The 25,295-nt window shown below is 45.4% G+C and overlaps 1 protein-coding gene and 2 long non-coding RNA genes across 7 annotated transcripts in view; 1 reads left to right on the top strand and 2 right to left on the bottom strand.

The window, feature by feature from the left end:
• Window positions 1-25,295, top strand: part of CCDC60 (coiled-coil domain containing 60) — a 204,668-nt gene that overhangs the window by 49,798 nt on the left and 129,575 nt on the right. The gene's annotated exons all lie outside the window — the stretch shown is intronic.
• The window catches only part of LOC109028980 (uncharacterized), a 283,881-nt gene continuing 260,433 nt past the window's right edge, over window positions 1,848-25,295 (bottom strand). For all 3 annotated transcript variants that reach the window (XR_010129434.1, XR_008670425.2, XR_008670426.2), the window contains exons 3-4: window positions 9,190-9,298; window positions 1,848-2,184 (exon numbers count right to left, since the gene is read on the bottom strand). This is a non-coding gene — a long non-coding RNA (uncharacterized lncRNA). The remainder of the gene's footprint in view (window positions 2,185-9,189; window positions 9,299-25,295) is intronic.
• On the bottom strand, window positions 15,010-20,370 carry LOC134756595 (uncharacterized). Its single transcript, XR_010129435.1, has 3 exons — window positions 17,629-20,370; window positions 16,905-17,297; window positions 15,010-16,294 (listed from the first exon to the last, which is right to left on the bottom strand). It is a non-coding gene; the product is annotated as an uncharacterized lncRNA (long non-coding RNA).

Genomic DNA, 25,295 nt, shown 5'->3' on the forward strand with positions numbered 1-25,295 from the left:
TTAAGGACTCACTGGCATCCTCTTTATTCAGCCTTGCAGCTCGGCTGTTGGAAATCAGTCATGAAGACCATTCCTCCCACCTCATCTGTCCATGTTCAGCAGTCCTCAAACCTCCCTGTTCTCATTTATTTCAGACAACAATTAGACCCTATTGGAAAAATTTTTCTTCTGCTCTTGCCCTGGGTAGGTTGCAGGGGTGGAGGGAAAAATAAGTGATACCCTTAGAGAAGCATCCTTTTTGATTTCTGAAAACCAATATTTTTCCTGCCATTCTTCTTTTCTTTACACCCATTTGTCAGACTCAGTCTCCTAAATTAGTGCTAGAGGGTGCTTGCTGACCAGGGTAATTCCACTCTAAAAAAAACAAAACAAAACAAAACAAAAACAACCAGTAACAGTGAGCTGTTTAGTCTGGGGAGCCATGGTGCGGTCGCACCAAAGGTGCACATCTTTAGGGGTAGCCGTCTGAGGGCTGCTGGGCATAATGACCAGGTGGCAGCATTCCAGTCCTGGAAAATGTGTAGTATTTTCTCTCCAGGGTTTTGCAGAAATGACGCTGTCAGAGAAAACAATGATTTAATGGCCACATGACAGGAGCCTTAAGACTAATGGTACCCAACTCAGAAAAATGTAGGAGACAACTGGAAGGCAATTACGAAACAGTCCGTGCCTACAACTCAGTCATTACCAACCGAGCATTGCGAGGAAGCCTCTCTCCTTTGGAAGGTCAAATTCTTATGGTTCCAAGTGATTAGGAGCAGAGCCGGTGCTGGAAAACACAGGGTGGATATTTCTATGGAGAATTCTCCAGAATTGTGTACATCACACAGAGTACTCCATCCTCCTCCCCTCTTCCCCCTCAACTCTCTCTTTCTCCCTCCCTCCCCCTCTGTCTCTCTCTCTTTCTCTCTCTCACACACACACACACACACACACTCCAATTTAAATGTTTCAGCTCTTCCACTTTCCAAACCCAGTCCTCACAAAGCTTTGTTTACGCAGGCTAGGCAAAGTGACATTGCCTACTTGACAAGTAGCTTTTGATTAAAAACACTGAACTCTGCCCGAGTAATTGTGCCACACACATGAAAATCATTTGAGGATCTGAAGAGAAGTTCCTCTTTGCCCCCAGGAAACCTGAAATATTGTGTTTTTCTAAACAACAACAACAACAACAGAAAACCTGTCTTGCACGGTTTGAACAAAACTTACATCTGTGCATTCTAGTATTTGCTAGATTTTTCTAAAATGAGCATGTGGGCTATTTTCCAAACATTATCTTTTTATGACAAAGCCCTAAATTCACTCATTTGTGTTGCTAAAAGGACAAATGCCGTACATAAAAAAGCACAAGTTTCTCTTAACTCTCACCCCCTGCCCATCTCCCAGCTCCAGAGGTAAATGCTTTTATGTATATGATGTGATTCCTCCCACCCCCTTTTTCTATAGGTATGAATGTGTATATATATGAATCTTTACACATTTTATTTTAAGGATTATTTTGTTTTTCATAAATGGGATTATACCATATGTATTTATTTCACAACTTCTTAAAACTTAAATGTCTTAGAGATCTTGGAGATGTTGGGATCAGCACATAAAAATTTACCTAATTGCTTTTAACGGCTGCCTCAAATTCCATAGTGTTACTGAATCACAGTTGATTTCCCTAGGTCCCCTCTGACGCACATTTCAGGTTACTCTTAATGTCTCACGATTACATGCAATGCTATAATAAAATACTTGTACATTGCCTATTTGGACACATAAGCCCCCATTTCTATATGGGAGAGATAATTATATCAGTTAAGATACTTTTGGCTGCAAATAAAAGAAGATCCCAGTGGCTAAGCAATAAGGGTTTTATTTTCTCATGTTAAGGTGAACTCTGAAGGTTAGAGCAGCACAAAGGTGGTTAATTCATCGGCTCAATGTCATCATCCTGGAGCCAGGCGCTTTCTTTCCATCTTTCTGGTCTGCTTCTCTCAGAGAGTTGGGAATGCCTCCCCCAGAGATCACATGATGGCTGGAGATGTTCTAGGTGACATGTGCAGACATGCCTCTTCAGCAGTCCTTGGATCCCCTTGGACAGGATTGAGCTGCAAACACACATACACCTGCCACTGGCAAGAGGAATGAGATGACCGTGACTGTCATGGACCAATTGTGATTCCTTCTCTTGTTCTTGGAAGAAGAAAGTGAGAGGAAACAGATTTTATTAATCAAATAAACCTCCAGAAAATTTGTACCAAATCACAGCCTACTTGAATATCCAAGTACCAGTTACTTCGCATCTTCATCCACCCTTTAATAAGGCATTTCAGTTTCTGCCAGTGTGATGGGCAAAGAGGACATGTTGTTGTTTTCTTGTACCTACCTGATTGTCAAGATTGAGGATCATCTATATATTCATTGTTTATTTATATTTTCTCTTTGGAGAATTACCTTATTTGTATTATTTGCCCTATTTTCTACTAGGTAGTTTGCTGTCTTTTCATTGATTTGCAAAGTTTCTATATGTACATCTTGGAAACACATATAATCAAGACATTTTAAAAGGTTCTTAAGAATAAACACTTAAATTATGTATCTTTGTTCTTACTTTGATTCTCAAATGCTTCTATAACAGTTTGGGGAGCAGAAGAAAATCCATTTCGTGGAATAGGTTATGGTGACATGCTTTCTAAATGGTGTGCTTCAGAACAAAAGTTCCTAGACAGATATTAAAATGCAACTGGAAAACACTGCACAAAATTTCCTACTTTTAGAGTATCACCATGTACAAACAGCATAGGGATCAGCTCTGTTTTGATCATGACCACTACCTTTCTTGTGATCTCATACCATCATTTGCCCTCTCTGAGTCTTCACTCATTATAAAATAGTCCCCTTTCTTGGCTCTTCCCATGCTCATGCACATTCATGGCTTCCCACAGTAGCACCTGTGGCTGGCTCTCTGTCTGTGGTCTGGGGCAGTTCAGAAGGGACAAGAAGGCAATGCCTTAAGGAGCATCCCTTTACCAATGGCAGACAAATGATAACAGATAAGTACCTCAGTTGTCTTGCCTTCAGATGCAACAATTCTGAGACATCTTCTATATCAAGAGTCAACAAACTACAGTTCACCAGCCAAATCTGGCCCACCACTTGTTTTTATAAATAAAGTTATACTGGAACACAGCCACGCCCATTTCTTTACATATGGTCTACGGTTGCCTTCATACTACAAGGGCAGAGTTGTACAAGAGACTGTATACCCCCAAAAGCCTAGTATTTATGGTGTGGCCCTTTCTAGACAAGTTTGCTGACTCCAACTCTATATTATTCCCCTGTGGTGCCAGCAGGGTTGAGCCCCAAGTTGCCCACAATGGTCACCTGCTTGCTCATTAACATACCTTCCTCTCCTTGTCCCAGTCTCCTAGGGGGGTTTCCCAGGATCACCTCCCAAATACACTACTTGTGCTCACAAAGCTGTAACATACTAGACAGGCTTAGAAAAGAAGCAAGTAGAGTGGGAAATGGCAGGGGATTGTCGATCATGGTAAGTCTGAGCCCCTGAGCCCCAGACCCAAGGCATCTTTAGGGTTAGCCCCCCTACCCACCTCCCATCACTTCCACAAATCACCACCAACACACAGGCATGCACACACACACACATACACAGAGCAAGCTTGCCATTCATTTGGGTAGTGGCTTTGCACACATTACCATTAGTGGCTGATGAATTGAAAACTAAATGGAAAATGCAAATGGAAGACAAAGATGACTTTCTCTTCTCTGCATCAGGAAGACACCCTGACTCCTGGTCAGTGTGTGGCCACATGAAAGAAGTAGACTTTCTCCAGAGGGAAATATGTCTGTTTAGTCTGTAATGATGCATATTTTCATGCATAAAATAAATAGGTCATCAAATCTCTCTCCTAAGGGGGGAAGGGCTCCTAACATCTCACTATTACATGTAATGCTACCATAATGCCATTCTCAAATCGTAAAAGACAAGGCTTCAATATACCTCACATCTTCCCACCTCCAGGCATTTGCACAAGCCATTCCTGCTGCCCAGAACATTCCCTTAATAAACACACTTTTGTCCTTCTTTGGGTCTGTTTAGATACTACTTCCCAAAGACACCTTCCCTAATCCTCCCTGCAGGTGCTCCCTGTCAGTAAGCAGATCAGGGCCCTAAACCACTGTGTTTGTTGTGCTTACTAAATTTATCCTGGTACTTACTATAATAACTAAATAAATGTTTGTTTAGTGTCTTTCTCTCCCACCATTCTATACATCACATCTCTCCTGTTTACAGTCACAGCCCCAGTGCTTGACATTTAGTGGATAATCAATATATTTTTTAAATAGATGAATCAGTGAATGGGTGAATGAATGAATGAATGAATGGACAAATGAATGAATGTGGATGGACCCCTCAGAGAATCCAGTGGTTATTCTTTCAGTATAATGATGCCAAGATGAGTTCTTTGATGACCAAAGGAAGCTCTCTGCTTCTCAAATTCTAATCTGCGAGGAATCACTTGGAGATCCTTGTGGAAATGCAGATTTGAATTCAGCAGCTCAGAGTAGGGCTGAGACTTGCTTTTCTGACATGCCCCCAGGTGACACAGATGCTTCTAGTTCCCGAGCCACACTTTGAGTAGCAAGGAGTTAGATGATCTTAAGCAAGAACAGTGGCAGGTGCATTTATTTTTAAAGAGCTCATTCCTTTTGCCCTCATTGACATTTATTTTTACAAAAGTTCTAAAAAGCAGCAGTGCTTCCAGGCGGGGCAGCCATGCCACTTGGCTTAATTTCCTGCTGTTTAACCTCAGGCCAACTAGTCAGACCTCAATACACATTCAGGATTTTGTGTGATGCCATTTCTCATTTTAGATTAGGTCTTAACCACGTTCCTCAATGAAGCACCCAGTTCTGCATGACTTTACTTTTTATAAAATGTGAGGGGAGGATTTGAGGATGCTGAGATGAACCAAAGTCAAGAAGCATCAGAAAATGGACTGTTACCCACACGTCTCTGTGGCTACTCTGAGCTCCTCTAAGCTACAGTAGGACCAGCAGCACCTACTGTCACCATTCATGCCAGTGTGACTTCTTTTTCCAAGTATGTGTCTATGTGTATGTGTGTGTGTGTCTTTTCTTAAAATGCCATCCACGTCTGGGTGCTTTCAGGACTTATAGAGGATATTCTGAGCTGCAGATCCTGAGGACTTCAACAATAACCATCAAATTGCTGAAATACCAGACAATACCTTAATGTCTTAGGCATGGATATAATGTTAGAACTTGAGCTCTAGCCTCAGACTGATCTGGATTGGAGAGTCACCACCCATACCTCATAGCCATGTGCCTTTGGGCAAGTTACTTGGCCCTCTTGGGCCTCAGTTTCTGCCTCTGCACAATGACACCAATAATAACCTCTACCAGAAAGGGCTGTTGTGAATGTCAAACAGAAAAGTGCATGTAATGTGCATGCTGCAGAGTAATGTGCATGTCATGTGATGCTGCGGTGTCTGGCACCTAGCAAATGAGAGCTATCGTTAGCGCTGTTATTACTGTTGTTGTTGGTACTCCTAGAGAAAGCTAAAAGAATTTTGTTGTGTAGGTTGACAGGGCTTTTCTGTATTAGGATTAGCGAAGGTCCAGTGCCTTTTTATTCCTTCTGAGCCCTGCAAAAATGCTTGGTCTGAAGTGGCCACCTTCTGGAAGCTTTCTGCAATGGGGTCCCGCAGCATACCAGTGTGTGGCACGTCTGAGTGCTCGAGACAGCTGTTCATTCTACTGCTTTGCTCCACTGTGCAATTCGGTGTGCAATATTGCAGAGGTCAGGGGCCAAAACCCAGGAGAGGGCTCTGGAAGTATTCAGCAATCTGTGATTACAAGACCAGCTAACTCAGGCCCCCCTCAATCATAAGTAACATAAACCCTTTCAGAGATCAAGAGAGGGTGATTTATTCTAGAGAAAGAGGTGTCCTGTGGAGTTCAGATGTAGGAGATGCTGTGAAACTTCCCAGTGTAGTGGTCCCAAGACCTAGGATATCACTGGTCTAGGATATCCATCACTTCATCTTCCCCAAAATCCACCCTCTGCAGCCCAGCAGACATGGAAGAAGGCAGCTACTCACAGAGACCCTGTTTCTCTGAGAACTGCCTCCTGTTGGACTGTAGCCAGCTTTGAACTAAGTGACACAGCTCCACTCTCTTCACCTCTGCTGTGAGGAGAAGTGGACACTTAACCCAAGCTAGACCAATAAGGTTCTTCCTGAGAGTTTGGAATTATGGCTGAATTAGTCCTGGCTGGTTTTCTCATCTGTAAAATGGTGATAATAATAGTAACATTTGCCTAGTAGAGTTGTGGTGGAGATCAAATGAGAGATGCCATGCCAAGTTCTTACCCAACGCAGGGTGCATAATAAGCACTCAATAAAACGACTGTTATGATCATGGTTATCCCCAATACCAAACACCATAGCATAAGGCCTAGCACAAAGTGGTGCTCAATAAATATTTACGGGATGAATGAATCAATCAATCAGGGAATGCCATAGGCTGCAGTCAGCCATGCTAGTTGATGCTCAGCCATGGCAATGCATGAACCACATGTTTGTACAAAACCTCTCTCTGGAGAACAGAGGACTTTGCCTCCTAAACGAAACCAGGTTGAACATCCTGACCCTGGGTCTCGAGTTTGTGAGGTGCAAGTGCTATATAACAGTTTTGTGGCCAGGTGCAGTGGCTTACGCCTGTAATCCCAGAACTTTGGGAAGCCAAAGCAGGAGGACTGCTTGAGACAAGGAGTTTGAGACCACCCTGGGCAACATGGCAAGAATCCATCACTACAAAAATACAAAAAATTAAAACATCAGACAGTCATGGTGGCACACGCCTATGGTCCCAGTTACTTAGGAGGCTGAGGTGAGAGAATCACTTGAGCCCATGAGATTGAGGCTGCAGTGAGTTGTAATTGCACCACTGCACTCCAGCCTGGGTGACAGAGCAAGATCCTGTCACAAAAAAGAAAGAATTCTGAGGGTTGTCAGGTACTCACCATACATTTTACAGCTCATTAAATCTCTAATTAGACAAACTCAATCATGTGTTTTTGTTAAAATGAGATTTGGGCCATTTCAAAGATTTCATCGTGCAGGAAATATGGTTTAAGTTTTCCTTGGAAAGGGAGGAGGGGGAAAATGCATTTCACAATAGCATCCAAGAGTTCCAAAGCGTATTTCTGATTTTATACTTCCTGCAGTCATTCTCTCTTTCACAAATGATTCCTTGTTTTGCTTTCGCTGCTCCCGAATTGTATTTATTTTGTCTGCATCTCCACCTACGCCCTAGGCTCAAAAATGCACATCCTGGAGATTTGTACCTGCATTAAACAGGGAGCATGTTTATATTTTTAAAATGTAGCTGCAGTAAACAACTTTTGAAATGTACATGGAATAAATGCAGACAAACATGCTTAATCAACTCGCCCTTGGAGAGCAAGACACAGGGAAAGCTTTGCAAATGAAATTTTCTCCCAGTGGCTTAGAAAAGAGCCTTCAAAGTGGCAACTCGTGCCCACACCTGGACAGGCTTCAAGAGGAAAGAAATATCAGTCTGGAGCTTCCTGCTTTTGTGTGACGTTTTCAGTGAAGGGATAGAGCAAGGAAATAAGGATTCATTTAATAAATGACACAAGGTCAGATGACCTCTTCTGGTGCAACAGGGCTACAATGAAGCCATCAGACTTTAACCAGCACCTTCAGGAAGTGAGCACGTACACACGCCATGTTTGGTGTTGTAAAACAGTGTTTAACAGCCCTGATCATCTTGAGCTTAAGCATTTTAGAGTCTCAAGATGCTGGAACTATGACAGGCCCTTGATAGGCCCCCAGAAAATATTTGTGGAACTAATAATCATCATGCTAGATAAAAAATGACAGATTCCATTTACCAATAGCTTGCTACATGCCAGGCATTCTGTGTTCACTAAGTTTAATTGTTACAACTGTACCGCAAAGCAAGTATTGTTATAAGCACCTTCACCATGGTAGAAATGAGAACACAGAGGCTCAGAGAAGATAAAGGACTTGTCCAAGGTCACTCCACTGGGAAGCAGAAGCTTGAGGATTTGAAACCTATGTCTGTCTGATACTAAAATCCGCATTACTGTCTCTTGTCTCCCCAACGTCTCTCCTTTTTCTTCTTAAACGCATTTTCCCTAGTTCCTTCTACCTGTTACAAAGGAAACGGGGTAATTTCATGCTTCAAGAGATCTACATGCTTAGCGTCCACCCACCATGTGGTAGTCCAGGCAAGGACATACTCCGTGCCTCTGGCAAAGCCCAAGGAGACCTCTCACTGCCCCCCCAGGCATCCCCTAAAAGCACAGTTGCACTTTCTAGTTACTCCCAGAATGAATACCCCCGTTGATGCACAGAAAACAGTAATTCTCATGGGTGACCAAGGCATGGCATGCACGACCATATGGGCAACTGGTCTCCCCAAGACTGAATGGGAAAATTGAATATCTTTGTCCTTCATGTCCTTTTTGTCCTTGCCACCTTCCAGCTGTTGCATCTCCTGTTAAATAATGTCACTTTCCTCCAACTTTCATTTAGTCAAGCAACAAACACTCACTGATCCCTTACAAGGTCAGCTCTGATCTCAGGATCAGACCCCTACCTGAATAGGGGCAGATGCATAAAACAAGTAACTTTAGTGCATGAGCTCAGTGTTCCAAGAAAAGAGACTTGATCAATATGCTCTGGAAACACAGAGAAGCATGACTAACTCAGCCAGTGGAGGGAGAATTGAAGAAGGGGGTGCTTACGAAGGCTTCATAATGGTGATGATACTTAAGTTGGGTCTTGAAGGATGAGTAGTTTTCCAAGTGAGAGAAGAGAGAAACAGCATTGCCTACAGAAGGTATAATGTGTTTCCAGGAGTTCAGCGTGTTTCAGAAGTACTCAGAGTGGCTGCAGAAAAGAGTGTATCTGGGCAGAGGTGCAACCAACAGATGCAAAGTCATGAATGACTCTATAGAACACCCTGAAGAATTGAGGCTTTCCTTTGTGATCCATGGAAGCCACTGAAGGGTCTTGAGCAAGAGCATGTGTATTAGTGCATTATTGCACCACTATAAAGAAATACCTGAGACTGGGTAATTTACAAAGAAAGGTGGTTTACCTGGCTCACAGTTCCACAGGCTGTACAGGAAGCATGATGCTGGCTTCTGGGGAGGCCTCAGGAAACTTATAACCATGGCGGAAGGCAAAGGGGAAGCAGGCCCGTCTTACTAAATGGGGAAGAGAGAGAAAGAGTGGAAGTGCCACACACTTTTAAAAGACCAGATCTTGTGGTAACTCACTATCATGAGAACGGCACCAGAGGGGCAATCCACCCTCATGAACCAATCACCTCCCACTAGGACCCAACAACATTGAGGATTACAATTTGACATGAAATTTGGGCAGGGACAAAGACCCAAACCATATCAGCACGGTAATGAGTTTCACTCTATAGAAAGATGGTACATTAGTTTTTAGGGCTGCCATAACCAATGATCACAAATGGGTGGCTCAAAACAACAGACATTTATTCTCTCCCAGCTCAGGAGGTGAGAAGTCCAAAACCAAGATGTCAGCAGGGTTAGTTTCTTCTGGAAGCTCTCATGTTCCATGTCTCTCTCCCAGCTTCTGGTGGCTCCTGCAATCCTTGGTGTTTGTTGGCTTGTAGCCTCATCACTCCAGTCTCCACTTCCATCTTAGCCTCATCACTCCAGTCTCCACTTCCATCTTCACATGGCATTCTCCTCCATCATGCATCCTTTTCTTTCTTTTTTAGATGGAGTCTCGCTCTGTTGTTGCCCAGGCTGAAGTGCAATGGCTTGATCTCAGCTCACTGCAACCTCTGCCTCCCGGGTTCAAGCGATTCCTCTGCCTCAGCCTCCCAAGTAGCTAGGATTACAGGCGCCCACTGCCTCGCCTGGCTAATTTTTGTATTTTTAGTAGAGACTGAGTCTCACCATGTTGGCCAGGCTGGTGTCGAACTCCTGACCTCAAGTGATTCTCCCGCCTCAGCCTCCTAAAATGCTGGGACTACAAGCGTGAGCCATCAAACCTGGCCTTATCCTCTCCTTTTCTTATAAAGACACCAGCCATTGGACTTAGGGCCTAAGTTAGTATGACTTTATCTTGACTAATTATATCTGCAAAGGTAACATATAAGGTCCCATTCTGGGTGGATGTGAGTTTCAGAAGGACACTATTCAACCCACTCCAGATTGTATAGAGGTGAGAGTGGCAGTGGGAACCTAGGAGACCAGCCAGAAAGCCATCCCAAAAGAGGGGGAATGGGTCATGGATGCAGCAGTGGAACAGGGACCCACTATCACAACAAGGGCTTTGGTGTGGGCCCTTTCCCAGAAAGAAGGGGGTCATAATGACACAGTGAGTCCCATTGGAAGAGACCTCAAAGATCAAATTGGGCCAGACACAGGAGCTGATACCTGTAATCCCAGCACTTTGAGAGGCCAAGGCAGGAGGATCACTTGAGGCCAAGAGTTCAAGACCAGCCTAGACAATATAGCAAGACCCAGTCTCTACAAAAAAATTTAAATAATTAGACAAGTGTCTGGTGTGTGCCTGTGGTCCTAGCTACTCAAGATGCTGAGGCGGGAGGATCACTTGAGCCCAGCAGCTCCAGGCTGCAGTGAGCTGTGATAACACTGTGTCTAGAATTGGTAGGTTCTTGGTCTCGCAGACTTCAAGAATGAAGTCATGGACCCTCGCAGTGGGTGTTACATTTCTTAAAGATGGTGTGTCCGGAGTTTGTTCCTTCAGATGTTCAGATGTGTCCAGAGTTTCTTCTTTCTAGTGGGTTCGTGGTCTCGCTGGCTTCAGGAGTGAAGCTGCAGACCTTCACAGTGCATGTTACAGCTCTTAAAGGCAGCACATCTGGAGTTGTTCATTCCTCCCTGTGAGTTCATGCTCTCGCTGGCTTCAGGAGTGAAGCTGCAGACCTTCATGGTGAGCATTACAGCTCATAAAGGTGGTGCAAACCCAAAGAGTGAGCAACAGCAAGAGTTATTGCCAACAGCAAAAAAACAACACTTCCATGATCTGAAAAGGGACCTGAGCCAGTTGCCTCTACTGGCTCTGGCAGCCTGCTTTTATTCCCTTATCTGGCCCTACCCACACCCTGCTGATTGGCCCATTTTACAGAGAGCTGATTGGTCCGTTTTACAGAGAGCTGATTGGTCCATTTTGATAGAGTGCTGATTGGTGCATTTACAATCCCTGAGTTAGACACAGAGTGCTGATTGGTGCATTTGCAATCCTCTAGCTAGACATAAAAGTTCTCCAAGTCCTCACCAGATTAGCTAGATACAGAGAGCTGATTGGTGCATCCATGAACCCAGAGCTAGACACAGAGTGCTGATTGTTGCATATAAAATCTTCCAGCTAGACATAAAAGTTCTCCAAGTCCCCACTCAACTCAGGAGCCCAGCTGGCTTCGCCTGGTGGATCTCGCAAGTGGGGCAGGGACGGAGTTGCCGGCCAGTCCCACCCCGCTGCCTGCACTCCTCAGCCCTTGGGCAGTCAATGGGACCGGGTACCACGGAGCAGGGGGCAGCACCCGTCAGGGAGGCTGGGGGGGGGCAGGGTGGGGGAGAGGGGAGGGAGGGGGGCGGGGAGGGGAAGTGGGGGGCAGGGGGCAGAAAGTGGGGCAGGGAGGAAGGGGGTGGGGGAGGAAGGAAGTGGGCTGCATGGGAGGGGGAGGAAGGGGGTGGCGTGGGGAGTGGGAGGAAGGGGCAGTGTGGGGGGGGATGGGAGGAAGGGGGTGGCAGGGGGAAGGACGGGGCAGCAGGGGGGGAGGAAGGGGGCTGCAGGAGGGGGGAGGAAGGGGGCAGCGCAGGGGGAGGAAGGGGGTGGGGGAGAGGAAGGGGCAGCGGGGGGGAGGAAGGGGGTGGCCTGGGGGAAGGAAGGGGCAGCGGAGGGGAGGAGGAAGGCAGGGGGCTCAGGCATGGCGGGCTGCAGGTCCGAGCCCTGCCCTGCGGGGAGGTGGCTGAGGCCTGGCAAGAATTTGAGTGTGGTGCGGGCAGGCCGGCAGTGCTGGGGGACCCAGCGCACCCTCTGCAGCTCCTGGCCCGGATGCTAAGCCCATCACTGCCAGGCACCGGCACCGGCCAGCCGCTCCTAATGCGTGGCCCTCCGAGCTCACCCCCACCTGGAACTCGTGCTGGCCTGGGAGCATGGCATGCAGACTCAGTTCCCAACCGTGCCTCTCCCTGCACGCCTCCCCGCAAGCAGAGGGAGCCAGCTCCAGCCTCGGCCAGCCCTGAGAGGGGCTCCCACAGTGCAGCTTAGGCTGAAGGGCTCCTCAAGCACGGCCAGAGTAGGCACCAAGGCCGAGGAGGCGCCAAGAGTGAGGGCTGCTAGCACCTTGTCACCTCTCAGCACCACTGCTCTCTATCCTGGTCAGCAGAGCAAAACTCCATTCCTTTAAAAAAATCAAATTGCTCACTTTTCCTTTTCACTGATAAAAGTGGTCATGGACACACTATTAAGTGGTGAAACTAGCATTTTACAATTAGATAATCTGTCTTGAGGATCCCTTTATAGTCTTAAGATTGTTTAATGCATACTGACTCTTTGTAGTAAGGTTTAGTTTAGGCCTTCAAGAGCTAAGGAGTTTATTGCAGAGCCCAGAATTGTCTTAATAGACAACATTTATTAAGCACACACTAAATGCCAGGTACTATGTGAGGTACCTAGAATTTATTAGCTGTAATTCTCATATCTCTAAAAAGAAAGGCAATATTATGAATGTCTCCTTTTTACAGATGAGGAAATTGATGCATGGGGAGGTTCTAACTTGCCCAGAGTCACACAGTGATGATACTGACCTGCAATTTAGGGCCATGCAATGCCAAAGGAAGTTTTTCAAACAAAAACTATGGAGAAAAAAAATATAGGATGAAGGGCAGTGGGGTATGAATATTTCATCAATTCAAGAGGCCCCAGTTTATCTTGATCCCAAGGAAGAAGTCTTTGTGTCCCTAGCTTAGGATAAAGAACCAGCTCTGGAAGCCTGGATGACAAACTGGAGTCACCCTCTTAGTTCATGGGGTGCTCAAAAGGAGATGCACCCAGGACCCAGATGGGCATCCTCCTGTTGAAAGAGGGACCTGGGATCCAACTTAATTAATCATCTTCTCACTGCCAACATTTCCCTTGCCCTCCCATCTGTTCTTTTCTCCAGGGATTAAGGGACCTTTACAGTTCCAGCTCATTCAGAATAAAGTTCCTTCAAATGAGTGGCCAATTTCTTTTTTTCCTTTGAGCCTGACATGCGGAGCCAGCTGTTGACTTAGGAAACTCTGCCAACAGTGCATGTCGGGTGCAGACCTCATCTGGTGTCTGCTTGGGATTTTCCTTTTAATTATAATTATACTTCAAAGGGAATCTGGAACTTGCAGAGCCAAAGATCAAAGCCTCAAGAGGGGCTACGTTCTCCGTAACAGTCCCCAACAGGGCTCTGAAGACAGGGGGAAGAGAAGGATGTATGTGATGCCATCAGCCTGGCTAACCTCAGCCCTCCCACATCGCACCCTGTGTTCATGTGGCTGCCACTGGGCATCCAGCTTAGCCAACTAGTCCCTTCAGTGTGGCCAGAGTAGGAAATTACCTATGGGGTATGATCTGAGGATGGAGCAGCATAGTCCACACTAAAACATACCCCTACACACCAAAACTTGCTACATGCCTAATATTACACCACTTGCCAAGCAGCCTTTTAGATTAAGTATCGTGCACTCCATGCTCTGCATTTTCAAGGTGAAAATGCTACTAAGCTAGTGATGCTATGTGTCACTCCCACCTTAGTATAAGTTAGCCTACAGGTTGGTTTCCTTTTTTTTTTTTTTTTTGAGACGGAGTCTCACTCTGTCGCCCAGGCTGGAGTACAGTGGTGCGATCTCAGCTCACTGCAACCTCCGCCTCCCGGGTTCACGCCATTCTCCTGCCTCAGCCTCCCGAGTAGCTGGGACTACAAGCGCCCGCCACCGCGCCTGGCTAATTTTTTGTATTTTTAGTAGAGACGGGGTTTCACCATATTAGCCAGGATGGTCTCGCTCTCCTGACCTCATGATCCACCCACCTTGGCCTCCCAAAGTGCCGGGATTACAGGCGTGAGCCACTGCACCCGGCCCAGTTGGTTTCCATAGGTCAGAGCAGCATGAGGATATTTAGCACTGGGTGGAGGAAGATAATTGATGGAGACGAGTAAATATTTCAATATCGCTAAAAAGGGAAAGAAATGAAGGAAACCAACATGTATTAAGCACCTACTGTGTGATAGTCTTTCACATATGTGATATTATTTGTTTTCTTAGCAACCCTCTAACGTTGGCATTATCACCTGTATTTTGTAGTTGTCCCTCCCCTCCCAGTTGAGTTTAATCCAGTGGTTCTCAGACTTTAACAGCCATAGGAATGCCTGAAAGTGGAGATTCCTTGGTCCACACCAGAGGTTCTGGTTCACCTGGTCAGAATGTAGTCCATGAATCTGCAGGCATAATAAGCTCCCAAATGATGCTGCTGGCATTGGTTCATGGACCACGGCTTGAGCAGCACTGGATTTGGCCAGTCATAGCTATCTTATTTGCTTCACCAACAACTGGTTCGAATAATGGCCATCCCGGAGCCCATTTGGGCCAATGGGTGCGGGAAAGAAACCTTGACCCTGGTTTCTGCCAGAAGCCACTTTACAACCATGAGGGGAAGATGTCTAAAGATGAGGCTGATTCTGTGGGCAATTCACTCTGTGCAGAGCTCAGTGACATGACAGACCTTCAAAGTCAACCCTGAAATCCCAAATCCTACTCTGTACTTCTTACATGGAGTAATAAATTTCCTTATGTGTAAGCAACAGTGAGTGGAGTTTCCTGTTACTTTCAGCTCAAAGACATTATCAACATTCTCAGATGAAGAAAGAGGGGCTTGGTCCAAGGCCCATGGTCACAGAGCTGGTTACCCAGGTCCGTGTGATGTCAAGTGTCCTTCCAATTTACCACACTGCCTGAGAGGTTTTCTCTCCCAATACCTGATGTGACTCCCCATCTACTTTGGCACAAGCATTTGAGACCAGACCCATCTAATCTCCTATCACCAAGAGGTTCAGGATCCCATTCATCCATCCAACTGTCCATCCATCTGTCCATCCATCCATCCTTTCATTCATCAAGCATTTATCCAGCACTTGCTGCGTATCAAATCCTGTACTCAAGGCTGGGGATCTACTGCAAGACAAGACGCAATCTTGGCCCCGACGGAGCTCAGATCTAGAGGAAGAGACAGCCCGACAATCTCAGCATCTCTTTCTATGTTCAAGACACGGGGCACTGAGCTCAGCCTATGGATGTCCAGATGTCCAGTTGTTGTAGGTTTCTAAGGTGTTGGCAGATAATAAAAAACCCAGTCTTCTTTTGTTTGACTCAGATAGATTTATCCACTTTTGGAAGGTTGAATTTATTTTAACATCAGTAAACCAATTCAAGATATCCTCAATAATGAATATCATACAAATATTCAACCATCACATTTCTCTGTTTATAGAGCATCAAAGTGCACAGTACATTGTAAAGCTGCTAATTAATTCTTGTAACGCCCTGGTGTCATGAGCAAAAGGTGGATAATAACCCTATTTTACCAGTGGGACCAATGGCCGCTGTAATTCAGCAACTAGCCTGTGGTCATGTGGCAGATCACCTGCATTTTATACCTTCATTAACAGCACAGCTTATTAATTGTAACAATTACATTCACAATTAACATTTATTGAGAGCCCCCATAAACCTGGCTCTGTCCTAAGAACTTTATACACACATCACGTCCATCACAGGAGGTGCAGCCTCATGTTCCTTCCTCAGACTCATGAAAAAATAAGATCCTCCCTGCAGCCAGGGAGGTGGAATATTCTGATTGGCTGGGCCTGCATGTGATGTTGTGTTGATTCTCCATCACAAGCCTATGAAGTAGGCTTTGTGATTATTCTCACCTTGCACACAAGGAAACTGAGGCTCAAAGAGTAATCTTATCTGCCAAAGACCCTGGCTGGTGAACTCAGGTCTGTATGACTCCAAATCCCATACCCTGCCCTTTGACTTATTGCACCTGCTGGGTGACATGTTGGAAGGAGAGGATCGTGTATTCTTGTCCTGAGTCCTCCATTTCTTTGATGTGTGACGTTAGGAAAATTCTCCAGCTTCTCTGAGTCTTAGATTGCACATCTGTTGGTGAAGCAGAGAGAGTACAAGCTTTGGAGCCAAAGTGCAGTTTGTGTTTGAACCCCACCTCTGTTCCTTACTCGGTCATGTAACTGGAAATTAACCTCTCTGGACCTGTTTTCTCATCTGTAAAATGGAGATAATAGCAGTCCTATCCCACAAAATATATTGCAAGGGTAAATGGAAATAATATGTGTAAAACTAAGTGGGTAGCACATAGTATGCACTTAGACACTTAGTAGGTAAATGGCAGCTGTTTTTAGTGTGTCTGTCATGTGATGGAGGTGTTGTGTTGGGTAATCTCTCAACGCTGATGATCTCTGATAATTTTTAAATGAAAGATCTCCCATGGATTTTGGTTTAGCCACAGAGAACTAGTGTAACTCTCCAGGGGTGTAGTTTGGGGTTGTCTTGACAAAAATATTTGCAATATGCTAACAAAATTGTGGTCAAATCAAGATCCTGCTAGTTGCAAATGATAGAAAACCCCAATTCAATGTGGCCTACGCAAAAGAGAAAACTAATTATCTAAGATTAACAAAAAGTCCACAAATAAACCTAGCTTTAGGAATAATGAGTTCCAAGTGTTCAAACATTATCTCCAGATACATACTCTTCTTTCTTCTGTGTTGCCTTCATTCTCAGGCAGGCTTTACCAAGTTGATGGCCAAGATAGTCGCCAAGAGCTCTAGGCTCACATTCTTCCATGGGAGCAACCCCAGCAGAAAGAGATCTTCTCTTTCCCAAGAGCAGCAGCAAATGTCCTGAGACTAAATACCTTGGTTTTTCTTTGGGTCTCAGACTCATGAAAAAATAAGATCCTCCCTGCAGCCAGGGAGGTGGAATATTTTGATTGGCTGGGCCTGCATCCCGTGTTCACCTCCGAAGCCACATGGATGGAAGGTGAGAGAGGAAGGCTCCCATGGGGAGTTGACTGGAGCATCTATGCCTCGGAGGAAACTAGTACCGTCTAGCTGCCAGTCTGCAGATTTCCTGGGCTTGGAGTCTAGGAGCATAACGTCGAGCTTTAATCACCAAGTTGCAAATTTCCTGGGCTTGCAGTCTAAGAGCGTAACATTGGGCTTTAATCACCCAGCTACAAATTGGTGTCCCACTCCCAATCACAGTGGCCTGGGGAGAGTCCCAGCAGCCACACTCAAACCCCTCAGCCCCATCTTCCCCCTGTGCCCTCTGCATAAAATCCCAGATCCCAGCTGCTGTCACGATCATGACTGGCCCTTTCTACCGCTCCCTCGTTCCTCACCCCTCCCCTCCACCAACCCTATTGCTATGCTCCAGCTGGACTGAGCCACCTTCACTATCAAGTTCTCACTCACCTCCATCCCGATCTTTGCAAATGCTGTCCCCTCTGCCTGGCACATCTTCCTCCTTCCTCTTCTTTTATTTTTTCAATTGAAAAATGAAAAATTGTATATATTTATGGCATACAACGTGATGTTTTGATGTATGTATACATTGTGGGATGACTGAATCAAGCTAATTAACATATCCATCACCTCACATACTAATCATTCCTCATCCTTTAGAACTGTACTCAGAAGTCATTTCCTTTAGGCCGGGCGCGGTGGCTCATGCCTAGAATCCCAGCACTTTTGGAGGCCGAGTTGGGCAGATCACTTGAGGTCAGGAGTTCGAGAACAGCCTGGCCAACATGGCAAAACTCTGTCTCTACTAAAAATACAAAAAAGTTAGCTGGGCATGGTTGCATATGCCTGTAATCTCAGCTACTTGGGAGGCTGAGGCAGGAGAATCACTTGAACCCGGGAGGCTGAGGTTGCAGTGAGCCAAGATCACGCCACTGCACTCCAGCCTTGTTGACAGAGTGAGATTCTGTCTCCAAAAAAAAAAAAAAGTCATTTTGTTTATCCTTCTGACTGTCCTCCACCCTTGCTGGGTCAGTTGTGTGCTCACACCCCCAGCTCCCTCACTCCCACCACAGCTACATCATATGATATCATAACTGCTTAATTATCCGCCTACCTCCCCCCAGCCACCCTGCCATCAATGAGACTCTGAGAGGGAGTTTTGGGGTGGGTGTGTGTTTCCTAGCTCTGAGCTGGGACCCCCAGAGGGGCTCAGGAAGACCTTTTGGAATGGAGAAATATCTGGACAGTGAGGATGATTTATTGACAAGTCCACAGGTCAGAAGAGCAAGGAGCAAGGCACCAAGTGTGAGATGGACTTGAGAAGGTCCTGGTTAGTTGCCAAAGACCCCAACAGGGATGAGGACAGGTAGGTCTGTCAGAGGTTAGGCAGATAGGGCACTCTTGAATCTCAGCTCTAGATAAGATCTTAACCCAGCTCCAAAACCATGACAGATCTAGAGGGTCGTGCCCAGCAGGGCCCCTTAGAGACAAAGATCCTCACCACTCCCTCCCCAAAGGCACATGGAGATGGTTTGAAAGAAATCTTTGCAGTTCCCACAAAAAGCTTGTGCTCTGCAAACAAAAATGCTCCCTCACCTACCTTTGAGGCATTTGGCTCATCTCCTTCAAATTTGCGTGATGAACCTGCTTGGGTCTCTGATTAACCCCAGGAAAGCATGAAAATGAGCATTTGACATCATCAAGGGTATCCATGCTTGCTCCTCTTTGGAGAAAGGAGCTCCTCTATTCAGGCTTTCACGTTTGAAAATAATAAGCAAGTTCAGCTCATTTCTCCACCCCAGGCTGCAAACTGCAGCCTTCTCCTGTCTCCGCGCACACCCCCAGGAACCGTGTTTGCTAACAATGAAGAGGAAGGTGTTTTGCTTTTCAAACAAGCCTGAACCCCAGTTGGTTTCTCAGCGACTTGATCCTTACTGGTGGCAACTGTGGTTTCTCATCCAGCGTTGTTATTGATTTGGTCAGAAGTAATTAAGGAGATAATTCTTACTCAATTACATTTCCCTGAATTTCCTGAGGTTGCTAACTCTGGTCCCCGGCTGTATTTTCTTTTCCAAATTAATTTTGTCTTGACTCTGAAATGAGCATGGATATTACAAGGCTTGTTGTGCTTGTTGATTTTCACGGGAACAAAGTCGGGCTCTGTATTTTAACTCCAACTAGGGCTCTCAAACTCTGTTAGTTTTTAGAAAATTAATGTAAAACATTCTGAGATTTAAAAAAAAACAAAACAAATATCATCAAAAATCTTCTGCTGTAAAGCAGGAGTCCCTCTTCCCTGCCCTCTTCTCATCCTTGATGCCATCCCTCAGGGCAGCCATGTCTAACACTTTTTGCTACTTCCTCCAATGACCCGTGCCTCTAATATAAGTTTTACCTGTATTTCTTAGTTTATGCATTTAAAACTTGAATAATTTTCTGCTGTGAAAGATGAGGATCTAGTTCCCGCATCCCCACACCACTCCCCACCCCTAACTCCCACCCTCCAAAAGTAGCCTTATCTTCAGCTCCCCTAGTGTTTAATTCTGTAATTAAAAAATATAGATGAGGCCGGGTGTGGTGGCTCATGCCTGTAATCCCAGCACTCTGGGAGGCCAAGGCAGGCGGATCCCCAGAGATCAGGAGTTTGAGACCAGCCTGACCAACATAGAGAAACTCCGCCCTTACTAAAAATACAAAATTAGCTGGGAGTGGTGGCACATGCCTGTAATCCCAGCTATTCAGGAGGCTGAGGCAGGACAATTGCTTGAACCCGGGAGGTGGAGATTGTGGTGAGCAGAGATCGTGCCATTGCACTCCAGCCCGGGCAACAAGAGGGAAATTCTGTCTCAAAAAAAAAAAAATATATATATATATATATATAGAGAGAGAGAGAGAGAGTGAGTTGGGGTCTTCTTGCCCCATTCACCCTAGAGAGTGTCTTTGACTCCTTACTTTGTGGAAGAGATGAGGGTCTCATCAGCTCCCCTTGCGTCTTTACTACTATTTTTACATTGTCAAGATCAATAGCATTCACATTCCATACCCATAATTCAGTTTCCCAGGCTTTGTCTCTGAGTTGTCTAAAAGTTGAAAAATCAACACATATTGAAGTTTTATTTTCATCCCTTCATCCACTCACTGAACAAATAACTGCCAAGAAGCCACTCTTTGTTTGGCATTGTGCCTGAAACCAAAAACACAATGTGACAAGGTCATACTCCTCGCATACATTGCAATGCTAGAATCCAGAGGAGGAGAGAGAAAACAGCATTTACAATGTAAGAGGAATAGCTGCTTAAATCAGTGGTTTTGAATATGTTTAAAATATGAATACAAAACATAATAAAAAGGTAAGCTGAATATAGCAAAAAAGAAAAAGGTTTTAAATTGGAGCTGCTTGGTTTTCTTTTTACTTCATGAATATAAGCCAAGTCTTGGTGCTCCAGCCCCACTCACTTACCTACATACCCCCACTGATCTTCAGGCTGAAGCCGGAGCACCAGAGGATGCAATACACTAGGGTTTCTCTACTTCCTCCAGGGACTGAGAGATGGTGACAGGCATCACGGCTGCATTTTGGTTTCACGTTTGTAAATTTCCTTCATCAGCAGTGAGTCTTTACAGCATTCAGTGTTCATAACACGCTGGCTGGAAATACCACTTTAAGGACAGCTAAGGACAAATATCTTCTTGTCATAAGAGGTGCCAGAACAATCACCACAATGCCAGTGGGGTCAGCAGAGAACACCGAGGGGACATGCAGGGCCATAGAGGGGTATATTCTGACTGCCCTTGGCATGAATGTCCCATCCAGGTGGGGTGTGTGTACGTAAATGGAGCATAACACTAGAAGCCAGGTGGCCAAGTGCAGTAGGAAAATTAAAATTATAAGATGATGTATCTGGCCAGGCACTGTGGCTCACACCTATAATCCCAGCACTTTGGGAGGCCAAGGCGGGACAATTACTTGAGGCTAGGAGTTCAACATCAGCCTCGGCAACATAGTGACAACTCACCTCTACAAAAAAAAAAAAAAAAAGAAAGAAAAGAAAAAGAAATTTAATTAGCCAGGCATGGTGTCACGTGCCTGTGGTCCCAGCTACTTGGGAGCCTCAGGAAGGAGGAGCACTTGAGCCCGAGAGTTCGAGACTGCAGCGAGCTATGATCATGCCACTGCACTCCAGTCTGGGTGACAGAGCAAGACCCTGTCTCAAAAATAATTAATTACTAAAAATATGTTGTATCTATCCAAGCACACATGCATGCATATGTACCAATTAAGAAAGCCCGAGATTGCTGTTCTACTTGCTTACCTTGGAAACGACCCAGTAGTTTCTTCACTTAATGATCACCACTGGGTTCATTTCCTGACTCTGTAGTTATATGCAGTCACTCTGCCCCTCCATGCCTTGGTAGTGGCTTTTTTTTAACCTATAAAATGGGCACTCCAGAAGGTGTATTTCTTATGGCTCTTGCCCAAACAGTTAGCAAATGGCAGAGCTGGGATTTAAAACCAAGTCTGTCTGATTAAGTCTGTGCTTTTCAATACTACAATCTACTGTCTCCTGTGGTAGTTCAGTTATGGAATGATCTTGTTTACAACCAAGTCATGCCCAGGCCGTGGACAAAAAATTAAATTAAATTAAAAATAAAAAGGGTTTCTCTGCTTTATTTTATTAAAAATAAAAAGGTTTTTTTTAAATGCATATGGGAGCCAGCTAATGGCTCACACCCTGAAACAGACCAACACATTTTTCTTGCCAATAGGGGAGACTGTTATAGTCAAAGAAGAGCTATTAATTTTGTGACTAGCCCCTAAAGAGAAAGTAAATGAGTTTATGTAACCCAAATCATCAACTGTTTCTTGTGGAGAGTTTATTCCTGTATAGCTGTATTTCAGTTACATATTTCTATGTGACAAATTACTCTAAACCTTAGCAGCTAAAGGCAACAAACATTGATTATCTCACAATCTCTGTGGGTCGGGAATCTAGGCATGGCTTAGCTGGGAGCCTCTGCTTCAGGATCTCCTGAGGCCACAATGAAGATGGCAGCTGGGCCTACAGTTATTTCAAGACTCAACAGGGAGACGGCTCACTCCTGAGCTCATACACTTGGCTATTGGCTGGTTATCAGGTGCTTTCTGGCTGTAGGCTAGAGATGTATTAGGCTGGTGCAAACGTAGTTGTGGTTTCTGCCATTTAAAAGTAATAGCAAGGGCCGGGCGCAGTGGCTCACACCTGTAATCTCAGCACTTTGGGAGGCCGAGGCGGGTGGATCACGAGGTCAGGAGATCGAGACCATCCTGGCTAACACGGTGAAACCCTGTCTCTACTAAAAAAATACAAAAAATTAGCCAGGCGTGGTGGCGGGCACCTGTAGTCCCAGCTACTTGGGAGGCTGAGGCAGGAGAATGGCGTGAACCTGGGAGGCGGAGCTTGCAGTGAGCTGAGATCACGCCACTGCACTCCAGCCTGGGCGACAGAGCGAGACTCCGTCTCAAAAAAAAAAAAGAGTAATAGCAATAACCGCAATGACATTGGCACCAACCTAATAAGTTTCTTGCTATGTGGACCTCTCCCAAAGAGAAGACCTCTCCCAAAGAGAAGCTCACAACTTGGAAGCTGGTCTTCCCCAGATCAAGAGCAGGTGCCCAAGACAGAAGCCATGTTTATCCTGTAACCTCATCTCAGAAGGGACATTGCATCACGTTTGCCATATTCTAGTCATTAGAAGTGAGTTACTAGGTTCAGCCCAACCTCCAGGGGAGGAGATTATACAAGAGTGTGAGTACCAGGAGGTGGGTATCTTGGGGGATATCCTAAGAGGCTGCCTACCACAGACTCCGGTGTAGGGGAAAGCAAAACCTAGATCCTGATCACCGCCAACCTAGGTGCTGGGTGCCCCGGGATCTCCAGGCAAAATAAAAACACAGCACTTGTCTTAGCAACAGTGGTGCTCAACCTCAGCACTCTTGAAAGTTTGGAGCTGATACGGCTTTGTGGGGGAAGAAGGACTGTCCTGTATATTGTAGGATGTTTAGCAGCGTCATGGGCATCTACTAACTAGATGCACCACCCCCAACCCCCAGCAAGTTGTGACAGCCAAAAAGAACTTCTGTAACACCTTGGGAAGTTGCCTGGTTCTCTACTGACGGTCTCCCTTGCAATGAGGAAGAGGAGGTATTGCAGCTACTAGGCAGCAGCAAGACCTTAATGAATGACATCTTTATTGTCCCCAAAATGTACTCCAGCCCTCACACCAACAAACAATTAAGAAATGCAAAAAGATAAATGATTTGAGATTTTGCAAACATAGAAGACTGGGATTTCACTCAATATCCATTTTCTGTGTTCTAATAAAACTTTATTTACAGAAACAGGCAGGCTTTTCTGTATCTTCTTGGTCCTCTGTATTCCTTGACAGTTTCCCCCTGTGTCAGTCTTTGGCCTTCTAATCTTCATAATCTTAGTATCCTCTTCTCCCCTCCTCCCTCCAAGGCCCCCCTCTCTGTCTCTGTCTGTCTGCCTCTCTCTGTATGTCTCCTTCTCACTCTTTCTCTCTCTCTGCCCCCTTTTCCCACCTCCCTCTCTGACAGTTAATTCAACACTCCTTACCTTAACTTCCAATTCCATCCTCTTCTCAGAGCTCCAATCCATGCATTAATGACAGCTTCTTAGCCACCACTCTTGTTCCCAGATTCAGCTCCAAAGACTCAAGAGTTTGGCATCAACCTGCCCCAGCCTCCTTATAGTCCCGCGATACTCAATACTCTGACACTCTCCAAGATACATTGTTATGTCGGGGGAAATCAGGGCACAAACAGTGCTACCATGTGTATTTGTGTGAAAGGTAGATGCTAGTGTTGGAAAGTGTGTGTGTGTGTGTGTGTGTGTGTGTGTGTGTGTGTGTGGTTTCCAAATCTCTCTGGAAGGATACACAAGAACTTGATAACACTAATAATTTCCAGGGAGGGAAATGAATGGTTTGAGGACAAGGTGGAAGTAATACATTTTTAAAAGTGATGTACCTTTTGATATGTTTTTTAAACCATTTGAAAATACTACTTGCTTTAAAAAAATCTAAAGTAATAAAAAATGAAATGACATAAAACTCAATGCTCCATCTTCAGTCCTTCACTGGGCCCTCACCCTTAAGCTGATTTTGCCGAAATGGCTTCTCAACAGCATTACCAGCTTCAGGAATGTTCTCTCCTGCCTCGTGACATCAGGAAAACCTTCATCACCACACCCCAATACACACACACACACACACACACACACAGGCACACAGGCACACACACACATCCCATACTCTGCATTCCAACCATTCCAGCTCCTTCTGGTTCCTTCTGTCTGAAACACCTATAGGGCAGAAAAAGTAAAACCCTTTACCTCACCCATCACAGTTCTTGGATGACATCCCCATAACAAAAGACGTATTAATGAAAGAAAAGCATAACAATTTTTTTTGAGACGGAGTCTCACTCTGTCACTCGGGCTGCAGTGCAGTGGCGCGATCTCAGCTCACTGCAGCCTCTGCCTCCCCAGTTCAAGCAATTCTCCTGCCTCAGCCTCCTGAGTAGCTGGGACTACAGGCGCGCGCCACTACACTCAGCTAATTTTTGTATTTTTTTTTAGTAGAGACAGGGTTTTGCCATGTTGGCTAGGCTGGCCTCAAGTGATCCCCACACCTCAGCCTCCCAAAGTGCTGGGATTACTGGCGTGAGCCACTGCGCCCGGCCACATTTATTTTTTTAACCGAAGTTTTACATAACATGGGAGCCTTCAGAAATGGAGACCCAAAGACCAAGGGAAAACTGTGTGTTTTTATGCTAAGTCTGATGAGAAGAGTGGATAGTGGTAGAGAAACATGATTGGACAAAAAGGGGTGTGATCTAAAGGTAGTAAACCTAAAGGGAGGTGTGCTTAGGAAGGCATGTTTGTTCAGATTCTTTTCTGTGTCTCTGTGAGACGTTTTTCCCCCAGGTATGGGACCAGAAACATGTCACATAGAACCATCAGGGTGGAAGGGAGGAGGCCAGACAGTAGCCTTTCTAGGTTTTATGGCTTGCTTTGGGAGAGCGAAGTTCTAGTTTCTGTGAGCCAGCTTGGGGG

The sequence above is a fragment of the Gorilla gorilla genome, chromosome 10, assembly GCF_029281585.2.
Source record: "Gorilla gorilla gorilla isolate KB3781 chromosome 10, NHGRI_mGorGor1-v2.1_pri, whole genome shotgun sequence".
Classification (NCBI taxonomy): domain Eukaryota; kingdom Metazoa; phylum Chordata; class Mammalia; order Primates; family Hominidae; genus Gorilla; species Gorilla gorilla.